Source organism: Oreochromis aureus, linkage group 20 (genome assembly GCF_013358895.1).
Source record: "Oreochromis aureus strain Israel breed Guangdong linkage group 20, ZZ_aureus, whole genome shotgun sequence".
In the NCBI taxonomy this organism is placed as follows: Eukaryota; Metazoa; Chordata; class Actinopteri; order Cichliformes; family Cichlidae; genus Oreochromis; species Oreochromis aureus.
In genome coordinates, this window is record NC_052961.1 from 26,953,219 (window position 1) to 26,978,086 (window position 24,868).

Sequence of the window (24,868 nt, forward strand, 5' to 3'; positions counted from 1 at the left end):
TCTGTAAACATCCGAGAACACTGTATGTGCTCAGCAAGACTGCTGCATCCTCAAAAACAGTAAAACTTCTGCATGCAAAGAAAAATGCACATATAAGGTACAAAAGCTAAATGCAAGCTTTCTCCTGTCGTAAACTCATTTAAGATGGATGGAGGTCGAGTGGAAAACTCTTGTGGGCTGACAAATCAAAAATTTAAGTCCTTTCTAGAAATCTTCACAAACTGCATCCTCCTGGCTAAAGAGGAGGGGAACAGACTTGGTTATTTACGAGAAAACCACAAACCACATTCTGCATCTATTGCAAACCCACGGCTCTGTACCAAAGTCCACAGTGGTTAAGTCCAGACCTGTCACCCTTTGATGGACAAAGGAACATCGTAAGATGAAAAAATATGACAAACAAGGTTCTAAACTTCTAGTAGCTCATTTGAAACATTAGGAAAACATTTCACTTTTAAAACTCTTGTGGCGGCCGCCTCAGTTCTCAAACACAAACTGTTGTTCGAAAAGGTGATGCAACAATGTAGTAAACATTCCCCGTGTCCCAACTTTTTGAAATGTGTTTCTGGCATCACAATAAGAAGACATTTTTACAAAAAAACACAATACAGTCATCAGTTTCGATATTGTAAATGTTGTCTGTGTAGTTACTTCAAATATTCACAATATTTTTAAATATACAATATAAATCACTACAGTAGGAAATCATTGCTTGTTTGTGGTTTAGTTTAGTTTAGTTTTTTTAAACTCAGCTTCCCAAATTTGGAAATAAACCTGCATCTGCCGAAGAACTGCATCATTGAGTTCCCCAGAGAGTTATTTATTTCAGTCATGTCTTATATTGAGTTACACAAACAAATAGAAAGTTCTTTTCTGTTACTTGTAGACAGGAAAATGCTTAAGAGAGCTTCTGGAGCTCCATCACATCTGGGAGAACAGGTGGCGAGAAGACGCCCTGGGGAAACTCCACTGGAGCAGACCTGGCCCGTAGGCAGCCTCAGGTACCACGGCTGTCTCGCCAAAATGACAGGAATGAAGCAATTTTACTTTCCCTGTGATCATTTCATATGTGGGTTGAGTCCAATTTTTCTTTTTCTTCAGATGTGTCCTTCAACTAAAACTCTAAAAATAGACTATTAGAATTTTAGTTTTGTTATTATCCATATATATCTATATCTGTATCTATATCTATATAAATAAACAAATAAATAGAGGAACAAATTTAATCAGTATAGCAGCATATAGCCAGTTAACCCTCTGGGATATTGATCTGGTCAGTTAAGTCTTAGAGGGGGTTGTTAATCAGTTTCAGCTGCTTTCATGTTAATTAAGTTAACCACAGGTGCACAACAATGAGACAACCCTCAAACAGGAAGGGTTTTACAGCTGGAACCCACTGACATTTTTTACCTCCTCATCAGTTTTCACTCGTTTTGCATTTGGTCAGGGTCAGTGATACTACCGGTAGCAGGAGGCGATACCCGGACCCTACAGAGGTTGTACAGCTAGTCTTCTAGTGGGCCCTGTGCTCACTGCACCATGGATCCCAGTTGGCATTTGCCACAGAATACCAGAATTGGCAGGTCCAGTGGAAAAGTGTGCTTTTCATAGATGCAATCAGGTTCATCCTGAGCCTTGTGACAGACATGAGAGGGTGTGGGGAAGAAGCTTATGCTCCCTGTAACATCATTCATTATGTGTTGGACACTCAGGCACGAACGTCATGCCCAAACTGATCCCACAAATGTTCACCGGGGGTTGAGGTCAGGACTGAAGGCCGTTCCATCCTCTCCTGTCCTCCTCTCTAAATTCTGGAGATGATCTCCGATAAACCCTGCTCTGTGGGAGCGAGTGTTGTCATTTTGGAGGATAGAGTTCGCTCCCAGACTGTGGGGATATGGGATTAGGTGCTAAGTGCTGATAGGGTGAGGAAATGATCTTCTTGCGGTGTCATCTTGTATGGAACTTGGCCTTCAATTTGAACATGATACTAGGGCTCAGTCCAAATAATGCTGGTGTTCCGGCTTTAGGCACTTTGTTACTAGCAACCTCTACTAAAACATATAATTTTCTTCCATTTCTTTATTCGAATCTACAAAAAAGGATAAAGATAACACATTTTGACAGACATAAAAGAGTACTTTTGCACCAACAAAGAGATTCCCAAAGAGCTATTAGCTGAAAACGAATATAACCCAGCATGGTGTGCAGTGTGTCGTTAGAAAAAATTACTGGACAAGCGGAGAACAAAAGAAAAGAAGAGCAGGCCTAAAAAACTATCCTCACTAAATGAACAGTCCACTGCAAGACTAAACCTATTCTGACTAGTTTGGTCTGTCACATCTAATTTGTGTCACCAGTAATACATTGTGTTTTTATGCAAAGTAATTTTTAGGGTACAAACTGATTTATTTTATCACAGCATGAACAAATAAAAAGCGATGGCTTCCTGAATGTTACGGAGGAATATTTAATTCACTTTGGGTTGCTGTATAAAAGTTGGAATCAAAGTTATTTTAAAGTTTTGGTATTGTTACAGTCACGTGCCATTTCTCAGAATAAATCTTTCAATATAATAATAAAAATATTCCCGTAAAGATGCTCTCTAACTTAACTTGTAAAAAAATGTTAGTTTATCAGTAAAAGTTAATTATTTGAATAACAGAGAAAATGTCACTATAGCATTACTTAAGGCTGCACATACCAGTACTTACTCCCACTTCTTTCACGCATGGTTACATTTGAGTCAACGAACTTAAAAATTACAACTCCAGCACATCTTAGCTTGTGTGAGGGCTCATGTTTCACTGACAGTTCCCTCACCTACTTTACACCCAGATAAAGCCAAGAACAGGTTGTATTCCAGCACTTTTCACTGCTCTGACTGCAGCCTTGACAGTAATTGTGTAGTCTGTTGGAAAGGGTGTAAAACTGGGTCCCCGCTTCGACATGGAAGTAATTTTATCCCTGCAAAGATAAAGTGATAAAACTTCTGGGCAAGTGCTATTTTTTGTCTTGAAACTGGTCAGCCTGGAAGAGAATAAATTATACCTCATGTGCATCCTGCATCAGACCTCAAACTCCATTCAGCACTTAAGAATATCTGCAGCTCCACCCCTCACCGATTTATGGAGTATCATGTACACACAGAAAACAAAAATGCTGCTTCTCTTGTAAACTGAATTTCATGTTTGGGTTTTGTAAAATACAGTGTTTATAGTTTTGTTGTAGTATTGCTACAAAATTGAAGGAAAATTACAACGTAGGTAGACTATTTCTCTGAACTGAGTAGTAATTTTGTGTACCAGGAGTTCAATGGTGGCAATCAAAGACTGTTGCTCTCCCTTTACTTTAATCATATTTCTCTGGGAACATTCAGTCTGTTGTGAACTGTTTCACAATGCCTTATTGCAGTTTCCAGTGACCCATTTTGGTGGTGTGCCGCTTGCTTGAGTCCCACCAGCAGACTGAAGTTTTCCATCAAACATTAGGTGTCAGTATCTGGACGATGACCCCTCTTGGAAGTAGATAATGCACTTCAGTTTTTAGAGGTGTAGCTAGAGTTGAACATATTATATGATGGCCAAAATTATCCATCCATCCATCCATCCATCCATCCATCCATCCATCCATCCATCCATCCATCCATCCATCCATCCATCCATCCATCCATCCATCCATCCATCCATCCATCCTCTGCCGTTTATCTGGGCTAAGCAAAGATGCCAAAACCTCAGCTGCTTCATTGCCCTAGGAAGTCAACAGAACCACATCATCCACCAAAAAGCAATGATATTCTGCGCCCCTTGGCTGTGCCTAGTAATCAAATAACTGTGACAAAGGGCTACCCTGGTGGAGTCGAGCACCAGGCTCTGGCAACCGTTGTACACCTTAGGCTGTTATAGAGGGAATGATGAGAAGCGTCATCCCTTTAAATTTGGAACAAACTCTCAGGTCCCCGTTCTTGAAAAGGGGTACCACCACCCCAGTCTGCCAATCCAGGGGCACTGTCCCTGTCTTTCACAAAATGTTGTAGAAGCATGTCAACTACAACAACCACAACAGCCTTGAGAAACTCAGGGTGAATCTTCCCCTCCAGGAGCCTTGCCACTCAGGTTCTGATTAATTTGATATCCTAATCTTGATGACCTCCACCAGTGATGGGCAAATCATCCCTTCGTGTCTGGACTTTGTGTGAGTATGATTTAGGAGCTCATTAAAGTATTCCTTTCACAACTAGTTGAAGACAACAGAGTCCCTCAGACCTCACTATATACAGTGTGGGAAGGACACTGCTTCCCCCTCCTGAGTTGTGTGATGGTTTGCCAACTAAAAGGATTGCTTCATGACTTCACTTATCTCATCTACTTAGGATTTTTCCTTGGCTACTGCAAGAGCAGTGAGTGCGTGCTGGTACCTCTTAGCCACATCTGGAGTCTCGCAAACTAACCATGCTCAATAGAACTCCTTCAGCTTGATGGGTCCCTTCACCTCTGGTGTTCACCATCTGGTTGGGGGATTACCACCACAACCCGCTCCAACCACCATTTTTCCAGCACTTCACACAGCCACCTCAGCAATGGAAGCAAAGAACATGGTTAACTTGGACTTCCCCATTATGGCTTCTGCAAGAAATTTCCAGGACCTACTCACTGTCCGTTTGGGTTCACCAGGCCTATCCAGGATTCTCCCCCACCACCTAATCTAACTTACCAGGAGGTGGTGATCAGCTAATATCTCTGCTTCCCTCTTCACATGAGTGTCCAGAACATACCACTGTAGATCTGAGGATACTATTAGGAAATCAATCATTGACCTTTGGCCTATGGTGCCTCATGCAGAAATCTTTCTAACCTAACAAAGTGTTAGTGATGCACACACTGTGGATAACACAGACGTCGGACAACAAAACACCATTCAGGTTCAAGCTGGGCAGACCATTCCTCCCAATGGCCAAGCGGCTCCTGTAGGTCTAGACTGTAGGTAGACTTATATTATATTATATATTATATCTTATATTAAACAGGTCTGTACAAATACAGGACTTCCAGACAATTAAAATCATTTCCATTCTATGCTAAACTGCAGTTGAATAACATTAAACTGGATTTGAATTCTGTTTGTAGTAGGCTGTGGATCATTTGTGTGCATACTATACATATTAAATCTTCTGAAAAGGATAGATAACAGTTTCCCAAAAATACACAGATGATTAGCTTACAGAGCAGATGATACAACAGTTCCATAAAAACGAGTCTCTTTTTGCTGACCTCATTTTGGATTGATTTCTATCTTCATTAAAACAAAAGTGGGAAAACAAACATTGTGCGCAGATTATAAGGGTGGCTGCATCTAGAGCTCCCAGACTGGCACAGTGCTTATCATGTGAGCACATGGTCGGAGAGGAGATCTGCACATCAAAGCTGATCAGATATTATAACTTCATGTCAGGCATTTTACTGCTGTTGTACTTAGAATTATTATTACTTACGGTGCCTTTGAAGGTTGCCTGTAGTATTTGGTCTTTTATACAATATGCTCTGTCTCTCACATGCTGTAAAGTGAAGTAAACCTCAGAGTGAAATATTAACCTTTTTTCCCTCTTGTGTTTTTCTAGCTCGGGGTACATTTTGTATTAGAGACAAATACGACGAAATTCATCATCTGTTCACAATAAAAGCCCTCTTCTCAAAACATTCATCTCAGAATAAGTAAGAAAATGGATTGTCACATGAATTATAGACTTAAGGTGCAATAAAACATAATTTCCTTCTACACCCACCTTGTCATAATCAACTACAAGACATCAAGTTCTGGTGTTGGAAACGATGATTATAATCTCAAAATAATCATCTTTCTTTGTCATCAGGACAATACAATGTGTTTCCAGCAGTGTAAAGAGAATGTTATTCGAGGTTAGGATTAGAGACACGCGATTAAGCTTGTCATGCTACATGCTGCTGGGATCTTGTATATGATCATTTTTGCTCCTGCTGATGCTTTCATTTTGCAGTGGCACTACCATTACCGGCATAATTGCATCTTCAAACCGCCCAGAGATGCGTCCTTGTTGCAAAATCCATTAGCACACCACAACACTCTGCCCCTGGGACGAGGGCTGGGGTTTCCAGCAAGGCCTGATATCACTCCGTGAGAGTGAATAAAACATGGACACTTTCCTCCTCTTAGCCTGCTCTTCATTGATTGTCTTGGCGAGACGAAGAAAAGAATGGAAGAGTAAACTGAAAATCGTCAACACCTTGTGTGTCTTTGAATGCCCAAACTTTTGCAAACACATTAAGCAACTCCATTAGTGTACAGTTTTTGACATGTATTTGCCAAAGAAGTTACTGGAAAGAGTTTGATATAAGAGCAACAACCTCGTGATGCTCCTCTTTATGAAAAAATAATGTTTTCATTCTTTACCACATATTTTTTCTTTCAATTATGTGAAAATCAAACAACCTATTTCAATGCAACGCGAAGAGCGTTTCTCTATTTTCTTATGTGGGTCCCTGGAGAAAGCCACTGCCTGCTTTCTTGCCTCGAGTATTTTCCTAGCTTCATCCCACACTGCCCTATATTGTGTGTTATGTAATACTTACACACCACCTGAGGGCATCGGTTCTGCCAGTGGCAGGGGAAATCTCATAAACAACCACTCTCATTTTTGTTTTGAATTAGGCTTGATATTAACTTCTTTACACATGGTCTCAAACTTGAGACATAAGAGTCAAAACTTTATAAAATGAGAAATGAGCTCTGGAATATTGCAAGTGCATAATATATGAATCTCCAATAAGACAATATATAATTCACAAAGCACGTCATAAACCTTGCAGGAAATTAAAGTGGCCCTTTCTTGCAATTACTGCACACTGAGGCAATTAAAGAGTTTAAAGTCCTCTGTGTAGACTCAGTCATTACAAAGTTTACACTGAATTTAACATCTCAAAGAAAACCAGCAGCAGACTTTAAGCAAGCTAGGCCAGCTGCAAAACACTCAGAAGAATTTTGCAAGAAGCATTCACTGCATAAAAAGTGGGCTTTCTGTTAGTAAGTTGCACTGCTGTGGGAGTGCTGGTTCACAACTGTTAACTGGAATTTATAATGTAAATGGAATATGTGGCAACTGCTTGGGGATTAACTTCCCAGCCTGTAAGCCTAGAGCTGATATTCACATGTAAATGAAAATGCTGTGAGCTATACACTTCGAAATAGTAGGGGGCGCCACTGCTCCAAGTTTCTTAAAGAGGACGCTCAGACGTGAAGCAAATGTATGTCTCTTGTAACACTTATGCTTACTGTGCTTATTGTACACATAATATTCAACATGAATGTTAATATTATTATTAGTAGTAGTATTATTGTTTAGATCTCATTTCATCCTGCATGCTTGGCTGTGGCTAATGCTTGGCAGGTTCTATGTGATTTACAAGAGAAACAATGCTAATGAATATTTATATTTTTAGCCATGTTGAGCTCTTCAGCTCTCTCTGCTGCTGTGTATAGGTCACTCTTATTTTACATTTGGCTTTTAGGACTCTCCTTCTCTCTTCTTCACTGTCTTTACTTCCTTAGACAGTTGGACTCATCTTCTTTTTTCTTTTCCAGCATCAACCATTTTCAGCTACCTTGGGAAAACAACCAATACCTCCTGTTCTTCCTGCTACCCAGGCTTCATTTTCCTCGGAGAGTTTGTAGCATGAGGAAGGCAGAGGAGCTGCATGGTGAAAGAAAACCTTATAGGCAACCAATCTACAGTTCAATCATGAAAGTTTTTGTTTGCCCATTCAAGGTGTAAAAAAATCCATAAACACAGACAACCATTCATGCTCACACTCATACCTACAGTCATTTTACTTAACCAAGCCCCATGCATGTCTCTGGACTGTGGGAAGATGCTGGAGTACCCGCAGAGATTATGCAAACTCTGCACAGGAAGGTCCCAGACTGGATTTGAACCCACTGTGAGGCAACAGTGTTAACCACCATGCCACCCTACGCACTACTGATATGATCACATATATCAGTGACCAGGGGAGAAGTAGAGTTTAGATGTTTAAACTACAGGGAAAATAGATAGCACTAGAACATAAGATGAGCACAGGAGCAGAGTTGTACTATTGCGTTAAATGTTCAGCTTGATTTCAAAGAAATCTGAAGAAGAATGCAAAGATGAATAATAGCATAATACAACATGTTGCATGTTAGAATTTAAAGTTTGAACATGTGAACTTGACTGTGACGGTGTGATTTTGCACTGGTGGGCCTCTGTGATGATTCAAGTGTCAGCAATTAGGCTACTATGAACCCATCTTCACCACTCGTCTGGCAAATGTAATTAACTTACTTTCCTCTTGCCCACTTACACTTGCTGCGTCAAGGAAAAAATGCTCCTTGTTGGGATTTTGCAGTTTGCAACATGACACATCATTTACAGCTACAACTGTGCACAATGAATTTAGAGTGTCGCAAAGCAACATGCATCAATATACTGAAATGCATTTACAATTCTTAGCTCCCTGTGGTCCACCACACTCTCACATCCATACAGAATTTGACATACAAGCAATTTACTCTTGGTGCTGTAATTTGTCTCTTTTTAAATGAGGGTTTGGTGGAAGACAAAAAGCGGCAGCTACTACAAGAGCTTAAGGGGACAGAGTTTGAAATTTTCTATGGGCAGTTCCATTCACACAGATGACTGCTAAATATTTTTAAAAAAACCCACACTGTTTTCACTAAAAGCCTTTCAATATTACCTAAAAATGTCTTGCAAGTTGTTACATTTCACTACAGAGATGACACAGTGACAGTGGCACAGTGAGACAATGCAATTAGCTGAACTTGTTACAGGATTTGCTAATGACAGCAAAAGCCCAGCTCTTCCTAGAATAAATAAACAATTCTAAGAGTGTCCATATGGCCTCTTGGCTGCCAAGTTACCGAACAGACACACACTCAGACGTGCACACACGCTGTAGCACTGGTAGCTCCGTCTGCCTTGCTGGGAGTACCCACCACTCCAGCAACAGCTGTTCAATGGCGTCCCTTGTGGCTCTCTGCCAAACAAAATGTGCGTGGCAAGCCACAACCGCACAATGCTACCTTGCACAGTGAGGCGTGTTTGGCACAAATGAGTAAATAAATGAAATGAAGAAGTGTATTCAACACTTAATTTGCCTCCCAAGAGAATGGCAACTACTGGCTCTTAAAACATTAAATGAAAACATGTTAAAAAACAAAAGGAACAAGAAAAAGAATATTGAAAGCAGCTTTTGGTTGAAAAGATGGAAGTCATACTGTAAACAGGGTTAAAAAACCCAAAGGATTAGAAGAAAATAAGTTGCTTGCATGACGGCATAAATCAGTGGAAGGCATTCTAATGGAAAGTTGGACCCTCTACTGAGAGCCTTATCAATCACAGAGATAGAGCTGCCACCGTATTGACTATGCACCAAACAAACAATATCTAGGATGAGGTCTAAGTGCTATTCCCAAAACAGGCCACACTGTAGATCATTCCTCTGTCAACGTCTCTTGGGAGCATGTTGAATTACTGAGAAAGTGTATGTGTGTGAGTGCAGAGCATGGTTACTTTGAAAGGAACCGAGATCATCATTCCTTTGCTGCAAACATCACCACAGGCTGCATTTATTGTAAAATATCAGACTGCAACAATCTCTTAAGAGAGGCCGGTTTTACAAAACTATGCAAACTGTGTGGGAGTCTGTTTGGAATGTATGCTAATGACATTTGTATAATGCAAAAGTGTTCCTATTATGACTACTGGCTCAGGCTCAGACCTTAGCAAAATGTATGAAATGAATGTGACTGTGTTGTGTTAGTGACTCATACATTTGGCTCCCTTGTATTTCTATGATATATATTCCTGTGACTGATTTTTATAACCCAATTCATTAAGTTGTAATGCCTCTCCATGCAAATACTGTTTATTTATAATTTGAAAAGAGGTGAAAGATAGGAAAGGAAAATGTGGAACACGTTTATAAAAATGACATTTTTACATTTAAATTTCTCACCTACTAAGACTTTTCTACTTAGTCTACTTTATCGTTCTTCCATACGGAGTGTCAAGGTTTCGAGTGCGGGACTCAATTGCGGGACTCACCCTGGGTAAAAGTCAAAAGGTGGTTTATTTACAATAGTGACACCAGGTGGAATATATATACATATATATACAGTGCAGGGAGAGAAACAGGGGTCCAGGGCAGCCGTTGAGAGATCCGAGTAGGGAAGGTCCAAACTCCTCTTCACACAGCCAGTGACTCACAACAATCCACAATCCAATTCTGTCCATGCTCACTCACGCTCATCCACTCAGGGTCCATGTGGAAGGGAAACGTGAGGGTCCAGGGAAGTCTGCACACAGATGAGAAGTTAATGTTAGCAAAGAGCACTAAGAAAACACGAGGAAATCACAAGGCGAGCTGGGTTACACTGACGAAGGTTAGTACAATGATCCAGCGAAAAATCAGGCAACACTGGGGCCTTACGTTGCTCCGGAGTAATCCTCAGCGAGGGATGGCAGGTGAGTAGATCTTCACAGGTGAGTACTGAGGTGGGGCCCAGAGCCAGACTCCGCCGTGGCGGTGAGGAGCGAAGGAAAACAACAACAACAAAACAACCCAGAAAAAACTTGGGACAATGACACTGAGACTCTAAACTAGGTTTAACAAACCACATTCTTCTGAAGTTAAACACCCCATGTCAGCTATATAACAAGATTTTCTATATAACTTCTATACACATCTTTGCACTGCTGTGTTTGTGCGGCCCCATCATTGATTTGATAGATTTCTTCCCTGTTTGCCTTTCCAGCCCAATTATAACCTAATCACCAAAGCTAAGGATTTAGCCATCTATGTCATGGTCCTTGTTTGATCCTTGCTTTCTAGTTTGATGTTAGTTCTTAGTTTATATATTCTAGTCTGAGTTTCTGTTAAGATTTTAAGTTTTAGATTCCTGTTTTGTTTTCTTTATAATCAACTGTTTTTGATTCCTCCATCGCCGAGTCCAAGTTCTGTTTACTGTATGTCTGTTCTAGAGATGAGTTTTATTTTTCTGTGTTTTGCTGGTATTTTGCTTCATTTCTAGTACCGGTAGTAGTAATAGCCTCCCCAGTGTTTCTCTTCATGCCTCCCTTTGTCTCATACTGTGAGACAGAGGGAGGCAGTGGTGCCTTTCATTTCCTTCTCTTTTTAGTGATGAAGCTTATGCGTACGTTCAATAAGGAAGATCTGTAATCACTCATCTGCCTGCTTTCCCAGGTGTTTGGCTGCTAGTCTATTCATTACATCACTTCCACTTTCTCACGCTGCAAAAATTCAATGTCTGTAGCTGTAGTCCAATCATCTTTCTGCGTGCCCTCTTCAAACCAATCAGAATACCCCCCCGTTTACTTTGAAGGTTTGTTCTTATTTCTTTCTTGTGTCAGTTTTATGTCCTGCCTGTGTTTTCAGGTGTTTGTTTTCACTTGTCCTTAACTGTATTCACCTTCCTGTCTCTCCCATTTGTAATACATAATCAGTCTTCTGTAATATTACCCATCATCCTTGTTGAGTTTGTGAATGCGTCCTCACGCTACCCCCTCTTTTAGTTATATTCTCTGACTCCTTGAGGCAACACTGTGATCTGTAGTTAGAGCAGAGAGCAGGTAGCAGGTAGAAGAGAGCCTGGAGAGGCGGTCCATTTAAACTTGGACCGAAATGTTGGAGCCCAATGGAAACACAGGCACGAGCAGTAACACACAGAGTGACTAAACTGTGAGAAGCATGGGGAGCATGATGTGGACTAAAAAACAGGTCATCCAGAAAGATGACCTGTTTTTGGAGATGAAGCCATTTTCCCCACAAAGCACAACACTGCTTAATATAGTGATTACAGTCCAGTGGAAGACAAAGAATTGTGATCAAATTCTGGTTAATTATCCTAAAAATAGCTAATTTTAACTTACCTATATGCAGTTATATAACAGGACTTGTATGGGGCTTGTGTTCTCCATCTTTGTGTATTGTAATTTTCTCATGAAGTACAATGCAAACATAGCATGATATGTGTCAGCTTCCTTACTTAGCATAATTGTGCACTATCAGAATTAAAACTCTTTTCCTGACAGGGTCAAATGATAAGGTAATAATGTAGTATGGATGAGAGCCGTCCTTCTGATCAAGTGACAGTCAGGTACACCACCCTCAGACACCATGACACTGTTCTCCTTCAGAGCTGTCTGATATCCAACTTGAGATCCTGTAGCTGAATTGTTGTGTTTTACATTTTTCGTGTACCCATTTCCTCTCAGCCTCCATTGTCAACTTTTGCCACAGTTAGCAGTTTCTTGTATTTCCCAGAATTGCTTTTAACAGCTTTCAACAAAAGGATTGCCTGTGCTGTAAACATGTAGGTGGAGAGAGTGATAGCAGTACTGCAGCAAGTCAGAGAAAAACAGAGAGAGAGAACAAAAAGAGAACAATGGCATGAAATTGTACTGCTGTTCAATAGTAGCACAAAAGTGTGCGTCTATAATGAAACCTTTCCTGCTGGGCTCAGGCTAGTAGGGTCAAAGGAGACCCAGACCTGACATCCAAACAGACAAAGCCTGTGTCTCCATATGCTTTTGTCCATTAATTGTAGTCTCTGATGATGGGATCACCTTTGTTACAAAGTTCACATCCTTAAAGAAATTATCATCTTTATGGCTCAGGTTAAATTGGGTCAATTTTGATTTTTGACAGTGGCAAAAACAACTAGATGTGCTTTTCTTTTAGCTGATGATCAGATAATTCACCCAAAACACAGAAAGTGAAAAAAAATCCCCGATTGTGCTTAAAATGATCTATTGAGGCTGCGCTGTTTCAATTTTGATCCATATTGTATCTATTAAAATGCATTTTACATCCACCAGTGGGGGTCAGAATGGTCGTAGGCAATCTTAAAACTGTGTATTTTGTAGCTGAGCAGCAGTGACAGAGTTCAAAGGGATTTTGACACTTGTATGAGATCTGCCTGGGTTCCCACCACATATGGCCATGTTCCCAGTGAAACAGACGTGTTGGTCTTTGAAGTGTCATGGGTAAATCTCCAAAAGACAGAGTAAAACAGTGTGTGGTTCTAATTGCAGTAATCATTGTCTCTAGAGATGCATTTAAACTACATGGATAAAGGTAACTGTGCCTTTTGGCTCGCTCTAGGTTTGCTACACCACCATCTGTGCTACGATGTTTAGCTGAAGAGCCGTCAGGGAAATTCTGATGACCCTCGGCTCCTTACCTTGGAACATGTCCCGGTGGTGCAGCAGTGAAAGTGGGTGTATTCCTGCTACCCTGTGCATCTGACCTCCTCATGTTGACACTTGTTGACTCATGCCTTTACTAATTTATTTATTATTTATTATTCATTTATGTTAGGTTTTAATACATAAAATAGGGCATGGCATTGTGTGGTAGCAAATGTTTTTTTCTCCTCAAGTGGGTGGTATAACAAAACCCCCGTTTATTAAGGATTACTCACACATTTAATAATTTAAGATAAGCTAATTTCACATTTGACATATTTAAAGTTTGGTAAAAAAAATACTTGTGGAGATTTTTGAGATTAAAACAGAAAGTGTTTAATCAAGTGTTAGAGATGCTTTAACTGCTTTGTTGACAGTGTGAAAACATGTAAAATATCATGGAAACACAAAAGACCTGTGAGCAAAAATGTAATTGTTTCAGCGATGGATGCCAGCGAGAGCCCTATACCCAGCTGCAGCCAATCAGTGCATCTCACACACTTTGCTGGATACTGTCAGCGGGTCATGAGGTTAATGATTTTGTGCTTTGTCAAATCAGATTTATTATCGGAGCATGGATTAATTTGTCAGTATTGTGCGGTCCATTAAGACACCACCAAGCAAAGCCTTAATTAGAGGAACGTAATTGCAGTGATTACCACCCTCCTCTTGAGGCATTGCAGATGGGTGGAGGAAAAGAAATCGCCACCAACTTTTGGGAGTGACACAAATTAAGCATGGCGCTCGGAGAAGTCGTACACTGCGACTGCATGTTGAGCCTTGCACTCTTCGTGCTTCCTCCAAGATGTGATTTCCTTAATCTCTTTGGACAGCCTGAACAAAATTACTGAGTGATTGCTCAAGTGTTGTTCACACAGATAATGTTCTGTGTGGGAAAATCGCAACAAATTAAATTATTCCTACTGAGGGAGTATTGTTTTAGAGGGCTGGAAGCGCATGAAGTCGCAATCTCATGGAAGAGACACAAAAACAACCCAAAAACAAAGTTAGCTCTGTAGGCAGCACAAGTGCTTGTTTGTCTGTGACACTGATATGCATATGCAATCAGATGAAAGACTGGAAGGCTGCTTTTGGACTGGAGGGCAGAACTGAGATAGAGCAGCCAGAAGCACATTACCTTATCTCAACCTCTGCTCAGTGTTTTCTTTCTATGTGCTGTTCCCCAATGGTAATGTTTCCCCTGCACCACCATTTTGCAGGTGAAGCTGAAAACACAAGCTGTTGTGTGGCTGTTAGGCTGGTTTACACCGTCTCAGTCTGCATTAAAATACTTTTGTATTTATATAGCTGCAGTCAAACTGAATTTGAATCCTAAAGCCAGAGAGGTTTATGCTTCAGCAGGGAGTCTATTAAGTTGAATTACATCCTGTCTCAGTGGTAGTTGATGCACCTTAATCAGAACTGGATCTCTGAAGCTGGAGAGGATTTAATGATGTATGAATGGATATATTTGCAATTTTTCCCCAAATTTAACGTCATATAAATACTTGCTATGCGTGCTATATATGTGGCCTCATCTGATAGTTGCTGTAATGTTTTGAGCACCAAAAATCCTGTATCAAATTAAAGCTCAGCTTTAATGGGCTCCTCGGTTCATAAATGCTTGCAGAGTGTTGCAAAAGAAGCAATGGTGCAACACACCAGTAAACACAATGATGTCCAAAAAAAAGGAAGGAAAACGTGTTACAGATAAAAATTTTAAATTGAATATATTTTTTAAATCATTTTGATGTATTTTATTTGTACATTTTTCAATTAAATGATAAAAAAAATCCTTTCATATCCACAATTGCATTGTTTTGTACATACCCACCTTTTTGCATGTGAATTAACAACAAAATCTAAGAAATGCTTTCCAAAAACAAATAGTACATTTTGTAAAAACACATTTCACGTTGACATAAATTGCAAAGGTTTTAATAATGTAAATAAAACAAAATTTGCATCTTAAAATGCACAGAAATCTTGGGTTTAGCAGCCCACTTTCACCGATGGTTTTGTCTGCGTCTGTGTGTGTTTGTGTGTTCTTAACAAGTTACATTTGTTACAATTTATCATATGAGATCAAACTAATTTATAGCGACTATTATATATAATATGGACTGTAATTTATGAATCTGTGTGAAAGCAACATTTAGCTGTAATTAAACAGGCTTATTTGTAGATGGCAGGCCAGTGTGCTTGGCATCCCATGAGATAACTGGAGATGGATGTGTGTGGGTGGTGCAGGGTAGATGAAGCACAGAGAGGTCAGGTTTATCTTCACTGAAAACATGTCAGTTACATTTAATTGACAGGGTGCGTGTTAGAGTGCAGACTTACTGTTGCTTTCCCTCCAGATTTGCTGTCTATTTGTGTTTTTACTTGTTTGCTTCCTATCACTGTGAAAAATAATTTTAGTTTTTGAACTTTTGTGTGATGACACAGGGTCACTTGGAGATTCTCAACAGCTTTAAATGGCTAAGGTCTACGACTAGTGATTCCTTTTAGTGCTTTCTATCCACTGTGTGGTTCTGCAGAGATAAAAGATAAAAAAAAAGAAGATATTTTTTATATCTTTTATCTTGTGTTCCACTAGAACAGACACCAACAGCATAAAAGTAATGGAAATTTTACTACATTGCTGCAGGGATCAGTTTATCATATTGACAGCTGGTGTCAGTCAAGTGTGTGACATTGTAAGAGACTGAAAAAATAACAGAAGAAGACTAAACATCATTAAGCGAACAACAGAAGTTTAACGCAGTATAAACATGGTTGCACATTTATCAGAGCGATATTAAGCCTTACATACTGTTCCTTCACGATGTGGCTCAATTTGACCTGGATAATTTATATGTTTATAGGTTTTACAACAATCTTTTTCAGAGAAAACATCTATTTTCAGGCAATATCATGTCTTGTTTTGCCTGGTTGGTGAATTGGTGGGATTCCATTTATATAACAATGTGTAACCATTAGATACTGTCCTTGCTATATCGTAAAAAAAATAAATCAAAGCAACTACAATTTATATTTATAGACAGTAATTAATAATAATAATAATATAAGGGTTCCAGAATTACGGTAATCATCTGACGGAAACCATTTTTGTCATTCATTTAGGTTCATGCCCATATGATGAATCGAGGTTTTGGGTTTCACAAACTCTAAGGAGCAAAATATTTTAGCTCCTTATCTGGTAAGTGCTCCACTTTGTTGCTTAGTTTCACCATTTAGTGCTGAGTAAGTACTCTTCAGAGTTTTCCTGCAGTTTTCTGCTGAAAATATTTGTAACTACAGCACAGCGAACTACTGCTAAAGTACACTGTCAGACTGTTAAACCAAAAGAAACTATTGAAAGAGAGCTGCAGCGTTTCTTTTGCTGAGATAGAAAGTGTGTGTCTCAAAACTGCACCATGCCTGAGTAGAAAGAAAACTTTCTTGCTTTGTGTCTAAGTAGTGCATAGATGGCTTGGAGAAGTCACTGTGCTTTTGGTTTGAATGGCAGAGCACACAAGATCAAAACTGTTGTCTGTTACTGATGATTAGGTGCTGCTCTAATTGTAATATAGCTATTTGTCCTTGTCAAAGTACATATTTATCATCATGAAATCTTCTTTGGACACTGTCAAAGCTAGATGCCCTTGATATCATGTCCATGTAATTGTTAAAACACAAAACCTTCACAGGTTTCTCTTCAACACAAATTGTCTCATTTCCTTTTGCCCCACACCAGCCAACATGTATGCCAACAGTATGTCAGCAGTAGAAGCTGGGGTGGTAGGGCATCCGAGAGTCACACACATGCTTTAACAGATTTATGCTTTAAAATGAAGAACACTTTAAACAACCTTTTAAAAACATATAATATGGATGCCACACTTATAAATCAAGGAAAAAATACAAAATCATAATCTAACATGTTATTGCAACATGTCTGATTGTATCCATCTATCACTTCTTATTCTTACAAAAATAAAAATGCAGCTTTGATAAAATTATTTACTAAAGACCATTCAGGGCCACGGCTCTGCAGCTTTGCTGTACTAACACCATGATCGATTTCTGGTTTATTGATAAAAAAACAATTTTATGCACAGAAGACTCGTGAGAGTAAGACAACTGAAAAAGGGAAACGAGTTAAGAACAATCATACACAAGAAAATGAAGAAGAAGTAAATGCTTTATCATGTTTGGTGAGTAATTATTATACCAAGTCGGGCTGGAAAACTAATTTAAACCTGTGTTTAAAATATATTGATTTTGTATGATTTTTTAGATATAAGATTTCAGAAGCAGCCTACCAAGAAGAATATTACATCAACATTTTGATGATATAAATGTTTCTTTCTGCTGTGCATTGACCCTGAGTCACAGGCCCAGCAAACATCTGACACAACCTTTGTTTTGACTTCTGCTGTTTCTTTCAGCTAACACAGAGAGATACCCTGATGTGTGTTCTGTCAGCTTGTGCTCGTGTCCGCCTGGGAAAGACCAAACGGTAATCTACAAAAGCACTGTGGTGAACTGTCAGGGTTGAAGCTTGTCCTGTTATCCTCCCCTCTGTATCAAAAAACCGTGCTTTTCTCTTTGATGTACCGGCACCTCAGTGCTGCTGGGTATGATGCCCCCAGCTTTTCTTTGCATTCATCCCCTGTCAGTCCAACTGACATCAGTCAAGAGTCTGCATAAATGAATCCTCTCCAGTCTGCATGAAACGGTTTTGTCACTCAGGAAGAACACTCAGCACTACAAACATAACGCTGAAAAACAGAGGTCAGATGTTGATGTTGGTGTTTTGGACATATGTATACAGGATGACAAGAGAAGCTCAAGGTGTTTTTATGGATTGTAGAGTGCTAGGACAACTTTTCATCCAGCTTGAACTTGCGTTTCTTATTCCCAGAATATATCAATTTCTTGCTCATCGAGTTTACTGCGGAGGTTGAAGGTGGGATCAGTGTTGTTTGATAAGAAAGAAGTACACTGGAAAGGTTAGATTTTTAAAGGTTATACCCTGATGACATCATTTTTTCTTAAGACTTAAATAACTTGGCTTGTTATGAAGAGCACCATTAAACACATTTTTATATCTAAGTAAAGTGAATGTTTTAGCAAGAATGCAAAATATAATATCAGAAAATGGATTTGTAACTGGAAGGTAGATTTATAAGGACAGTAAAAAACATTAGGACTAAGCAGCGTTCTGATATGGCCCTTTGTCTTTGTCACAGACAAGGCTGTACTGTTGAATGTCCCCACCTTTTCACTGTGTTGAAAAGGTTTATAGCTGGAAAAACACTTCAAAAAATTGGCTCATCTTATTCATAGAAAGCAAAGAGCAGCAAGCTTTGACAACCATATTTCACAGCCAATTATTATTAATTGGGGACTGTGTTTTGGTAAATGTGTCTTCTTAAAAGTGGGTGAGTGGGTTGTTGGTTTGCACTACATCCCTCCATATTCTGACATTTTCTCTAACACTATCACAGCAAGTATGACATCAATGATATATGTATTATAGTATTATTGTCCAGGATGATTTCAAGCAGTCTGTTTGTGTGCTTTTCTGTTTTATGATCAATGGAAAGCTTGTATTCTATCACTCGGTTGCCTACTAGTAATGCTTCTTATCAGATCTAGGTTAAAACCAACAGATGACACAAGTATATCAACATAAAAATGGCCGTTCTTTCATTGAGATTGAGCAAAAATGAGAAGATAAAGATCAACTTGCAGTAAACAAAATGCTATCATAAGTGGCGCGTGTGAGGAATTCTATTTATCTTACTATTATTAGCTGAGGACACATACATCTCAATACCAGATCGTCTGTGAGGCAACCTCAATTTGATGCGGATGCTTGGAGTGCAGCAGGTGGGTGATCTGGTCTCCCAGGGTGGGTGCGGAGCTGCAGAGGCAAAGGCACCCGTGGTGTGATTGATGTGTTTGGAGAGGAGCCGCAGCACCTGTTTGAAAGACATGATCTGAGCCAGGATCAAGCGGCATTTTCTGGTAATGATCTCCAAAAGACACTTCGATTTTTATTCACGTACAAATGCAGTGAAATAGAAATGAACATTCCCCTTTAATGTAGCTCTAAATGTAAATTTTCTAGTATAGGATGACTTTTAATATTGCTGTTCTGTATAATTACAAGATGTAATGAAAGGGTTTGATCGCTGCAAAGAAGCAATATTTTATGATGTCCATATTATTAACTGGTTTGATCAAACTAATGAGCAAAAAATGAAAATTATTATGTCCAAGTTCAATTTCTACAAATTAAAAGAGTAGAGCCCTAATTGATATGGCAAACAAATCGGACTGGATAAAATAACATAATCTAATAACTTGTTTGTCTGGTCATACGACTTTAACCTTAAGAAAACTGGACTAAAAGACTAAAAACTATGATTGCAAAATTAGAACTTGGCCTTGGACATAGTATGATTTGGAATCCCCTTTGATAACTAGCTAAATATACCAAGAGTTATGAAATGTAAACAAATTTAACAAGGTTAAATATCGACATATGAATATTCATCATATAAATTATGTAAAAATAAGATTTGGCTCTGAAAACAGTGTTATCAGGTTTATCAGGTAATGTAATACAGATTATTTGATCTTTGAAAGTGTGTGAAATAAATTAGCCATGGAACTGTGCAAACGGCACATGAATGTAACAAATATTTTATGAAGCTCAGTAAGGAAGCTCTATAATCACTCATCTGCCTGCTTTCCTGTGTGTTAGGCTGCTTTCCCATGCTGTCAATCTCAATACTGACCTCATTACTCTAATCCAGTTATCTTCTCGCCCGCCTTCTTTGAGCCAATCAGCCTCCGCTTTGCGTGGTTTAAATCTCTGCTCTCTGTCATTCTCCCTTTCAGAATCTCTTTTGTGCAGCCCACCTCCTCATCTCCGCCTCACTCACCTCAGCCAGAGCTATAGTCAAGCCTCAGTCTGCAGCTTCACCATCATCAGCGCCTCGACTCTGGAGGGTCCTTTCCTGAATCCTATCACTTCTGGGATTCTGTTCTGCTCTTCCATGTACAACATTTTCTTTATCTCAAAAAAATCATGTTCATTTCTTCCAAGTGATCTCTCCTTATTGAAATCCCATCAGTAGAAGAATTAACACAACACTTCAGTTCTTCAGCTATAACTATAACTAACAACATAACAGCTATGGAATCACCAGATTCAGATTTGTATTCAAGGGGTTAATGAAGGCAATAGTTAGTCCAATTTTTAAAAGAGGGGAGCATGGCCAATTTCAGTACTTCCTGTCCTATCAAAGGTACTTGAGGAAGTTGTGGCAGCACAGTTAATTGACCATCTTGAGACCAATTAACTCCTGTACCCAAAACAGTTTGGCTTTAGACTAAAATACTGCACAGAAACAAACTCTGAAAGTATCAAGTACCTTTTGGATGGCGCATCAAGGAGCAGTGGTCCAAGGATCAGTCCTTGGTCCACTGCTGTTAATTTTATTTATCAATTACCTGCCCGCCTCTTGTCCAGAGTCCAGCTGCTAGCTTTATGCAGATGACACAGTCAGATATTGACCAGCTAAGTCATCATCACACATAAGCGGCAATTTGTGGTTTAGTATCCTGTCCAATTACAATTTGACATGATAACTCAGGAAGCAGGAGATTAAACCTCAGACTTTTGGATAAACATATAGAGTCCTTTCCTCCTGAACAAGTCACTCAATGGATTACTACAGAAATTAGTGTTAGTTCTCAACTAGAAGGCAGTGGCTTTTTGAGTGTTGCTTTGTTTAGGTGCTATTTTCACTTTTTGTTCTGTTCCTTAATTGTGAATGTTGAAGCTTCTGCATTAGACATTTGCTAACAAAGCAAGACTGCAGAATTTACTGAGGATATTAAAAGTCCTCATGCTGAGCACAGAGCTTAGTGTTGGCTGATGTTTTAAATGACATACATCCAGCAGATTCTCTGACTATGATGTCAGCAGCATCTTTTTCCCAGTGTCTTAAAACATTATAAATACAAGAACATTGTCTTAAATACAGGATGGGTTTGATTCATGTTATCAAAGTATTTTCATGCACACATATCTCCTGCATACATGCAATTCGATGACAGCTTTAAGCCTTCCTGTGGGTCAGGCAATGCTGACATGAAAATTCTGCTCTCAGATAAACAAAGAGGAAATAATGCTTTGTTTTCTTGTGGCAGCTATACAAGTAACTCGTTATCGTGAGGAACGGAGGTTTGTTAGTACAAGATAGCTAAACAATTAAACTGTTATCAGAAGAAATGAAGCTTTGTTATCCAGAGATAATTTTTTTCAAGAGATAGCAGCAATAAAAATGATTGTAGTGGCCAGTCACACTGGGATAACTACAGAAATGTGTCTGCACACTGTAATCCAGGCTAAAACAATCATACGTGTTAGTCAAGTCACAACAACCTATTTCTTATACACAAACAAATACTGAGGAAAATCAGAAACAATAGGGTAAAAGATCCAGGATTAAAAGACAGGATTTAGTCCTTGTGTTTTAAAATTGTAAAAAAAAAAAAGAGTATATTTTGATTGATTTTTATGGTTCATGGACTTTTATTGATTTTATATAGGCCTGTTTTTATTATTCACATAAAATATTATTCAGTATTATTTTTGGCCTGACCTTATGAACTCTGTCTAATAACAGTATCCAATATAATTCCAGCACAACAAAATGCTAACCATCCAAATCTCCATTAAGTGTAATATTTTTAATTATTTTTTCAGAAATATGTTTAGTAGAAGATAAAGATGGTGCTGTGCTCGATGGAATCAAAATCTAAGTGAAAAGATAAATACATCAGGTGTCTTTTTAAAAATGAAATCTTAATAAATAAGGTAAAGACAGCGCGAAACATAAAGTGCCCTAAAAATGTAATCCCTGGTATTTAGACAAGCAGTGCAGGACTTGTCCCTTTTCTTTGGTGGATAAATGAAAGGTGGCCAGAAACTGATGACCTTTTTGTGAATGATGCAGATCTTCATTTTGCTTGGCAGCTGTAACAGAGTCAGTCATGCATACTAGGAGCATAAGGTTGACGGATATGACTTTCTTTTGGCATGAACATTTTAAAATTTTTTAGTTAGTCCGATGCTTTGTGAGGGTGTCATTGACACAGATTCTGAAACCCTGGACTGGTAAACGAGAAATAAGCAGTTAGTGATCCATGCAGAGTAGCAAAATAAATAAATAACTAAAAAATACACAGGCAGTGCAAAGAGATGATCTGAGCCTGTACTACGAGGCAAAGTTTTGTCTCATCCAGGTAGCTTCAGGATTAATCCTGGGTTTTCTTTACTGTGATGGTGGCTCACTTCCTATTGGGCTACATCGCCAGGTATGAAATCACTGCCTACTGATCAGATCAGATCTCCAGAAAATAGCATCATGATTCGTGGAAGACCTCCTCAGATCTGTGTGTACAGAGTAGGTAGATTTTTTTATCGGTCTAGTGCCTTTGTGTTTCCCTGGTGAGCATCAGCCATAATCAGGTCAATAGGTTCTTATATGTAACTTTATTCCTTGTTTTTTTAAATTTTGCCTTAATATGGGATCACATATGCCTTAATATGTGATCCTAGAACAGAATACCTATTTATACTTTTATTTTATATTTGATTTATTTTGCGCAGGGACTTTCTGTACAAAATTCATGTCACTAGATAAAACATTACCTTTGCTGTTTGCAGTTTACGTTTAGATTGTATCATCTGATTTTATCCCCTCCGGGCGCTGACTTATTTGTTACTGAATCTTAAAGCACAATTGTGCACTTAAAAATAACCCAAGCCTTGTATATCAATGCCAGATGATATAATTTTAATCAGGAACATTTTTTAACAAAAATTTTCATTTTAATTCTTGTCTTTATTTTCTATGGTGTACTCAAGCTGTTTGCCTATATCTTCTTATTCTGTTGTCTCCACAGGCAAGTTATAGAGGCTCATATTTACAGCAAATGAAAACCACCTGTAGCATCTTCTATTCAGCACAATTCACATTTTAACATAGACCTGGAACACAGGATGTGTTATTATTGTGGGCCGAACATGCTTTATATTTCTTACACATGTACAAAATAAAGTGTAGCAATCTACAAATCAATTTGTAAACTAGTATTTTTATGTTTTGCTTATGTACTCTGTAATTGTCGTTAACAGTGTGTAGACCCTGTTGTATTCTTAGCATCTCCAACTGTTGTTGTTACTAACCTGTGCATGCCCGAGACTCATATAAACACATATTATTATAGCTTCTATAAAGAAGGCTGTTTGAGGAAAAAGGTCTGGCTGGCTTGTTTGGATACTAGAATTTCACAGTAATGTCGGGTAAAAAGTTATTTTTGGGGAATTCGAGCACCAACAGAAGGGCACAAGAAGGGAAAAGAAGGTATTTTGAGCCCACGGTCGAACATGATGATGGAAATATTCATTTCTGGTTGGACAAAGAGGAGTAACAGATCCTTCAGAGACATGGCTACACTCTGGGGTGTGAATCTGTGTGGAGTAGGATTCACACTGCAGCTGGATAATGATCCCAAACAAACTTAAAATTCTGAAGAAAAGTTTAAGAAGGCCAAAGAAGACCAAGAGACCTGTTTTCCAGAGATTTCCCCCACTCATTCCACAGAAATTTTATGGGGCCAGTTGAAGATCCTTTGTGTTGCAACAAAACTGTAAGCACAATGTTTAAAACAAGGAGGGCTGCATGGAAGATGACTTTTCACTGCCTCTTCTTATTTCTCTGAATGCATTGTTCTTGTGTTTCCTGCCATTCTGTTCATTCATCCTATTTGTAGCACGCTTCTGTCTTCTACTCCTACTGTGCTTTGTCCTTATGGGCTGCTGCACACAGCAGAGGGGAAAACCTACTGTCCACACAATATTTGGTGGAGGGGGCAAATGTCTTGCACCTGGTCCTTTTTGGTCTTATAATATTTACTTGTGACACAGGTATCACATCTAACCAGATGCTCCCACTGAACCTAAATGAGGTCTGTCTAGCTCACCTTGTGTTACCATCAAGAAGGCCTCTATTTGTCTGACAGGAGCAAATGATTGTTTCAAGATAAAAATAAATAGCCTTGTTTGTCTTTCTAAACCCCTTTCTTGATAATTGCCACAAGGTCAGGAGGGTTTCCCTGCATAGGTCAACCTTACAACGCAAAAGACAAATAGCCATGCACATAGGAGTGGAATCTTTAAATTAAGTTACAAAAGGATTCAGGGCCTGGAAGATGAATTAGCAGATTATCTGCACCTCAGTGGAATTAGGGGAAAATGGCTTGTTTCACAAGTCAGTGACATACATGGCCATACGGAACTAGAAAGGTCAATAGTATGTTTACATGGAAGCTGAAGGAAATGGCTCCTATGTATCTACATCAGTTATTAGCCTAGCTGCCCACCTAATTAGCTGGTGAGCACCATAATCAATCACAGGCCAAATTGGATTTGGATTGGATTTCTGTGGTCTCTGCAGTGAGCAGGGGATTGTCCAAACCTGAAGGCTTGACTTTGACTAT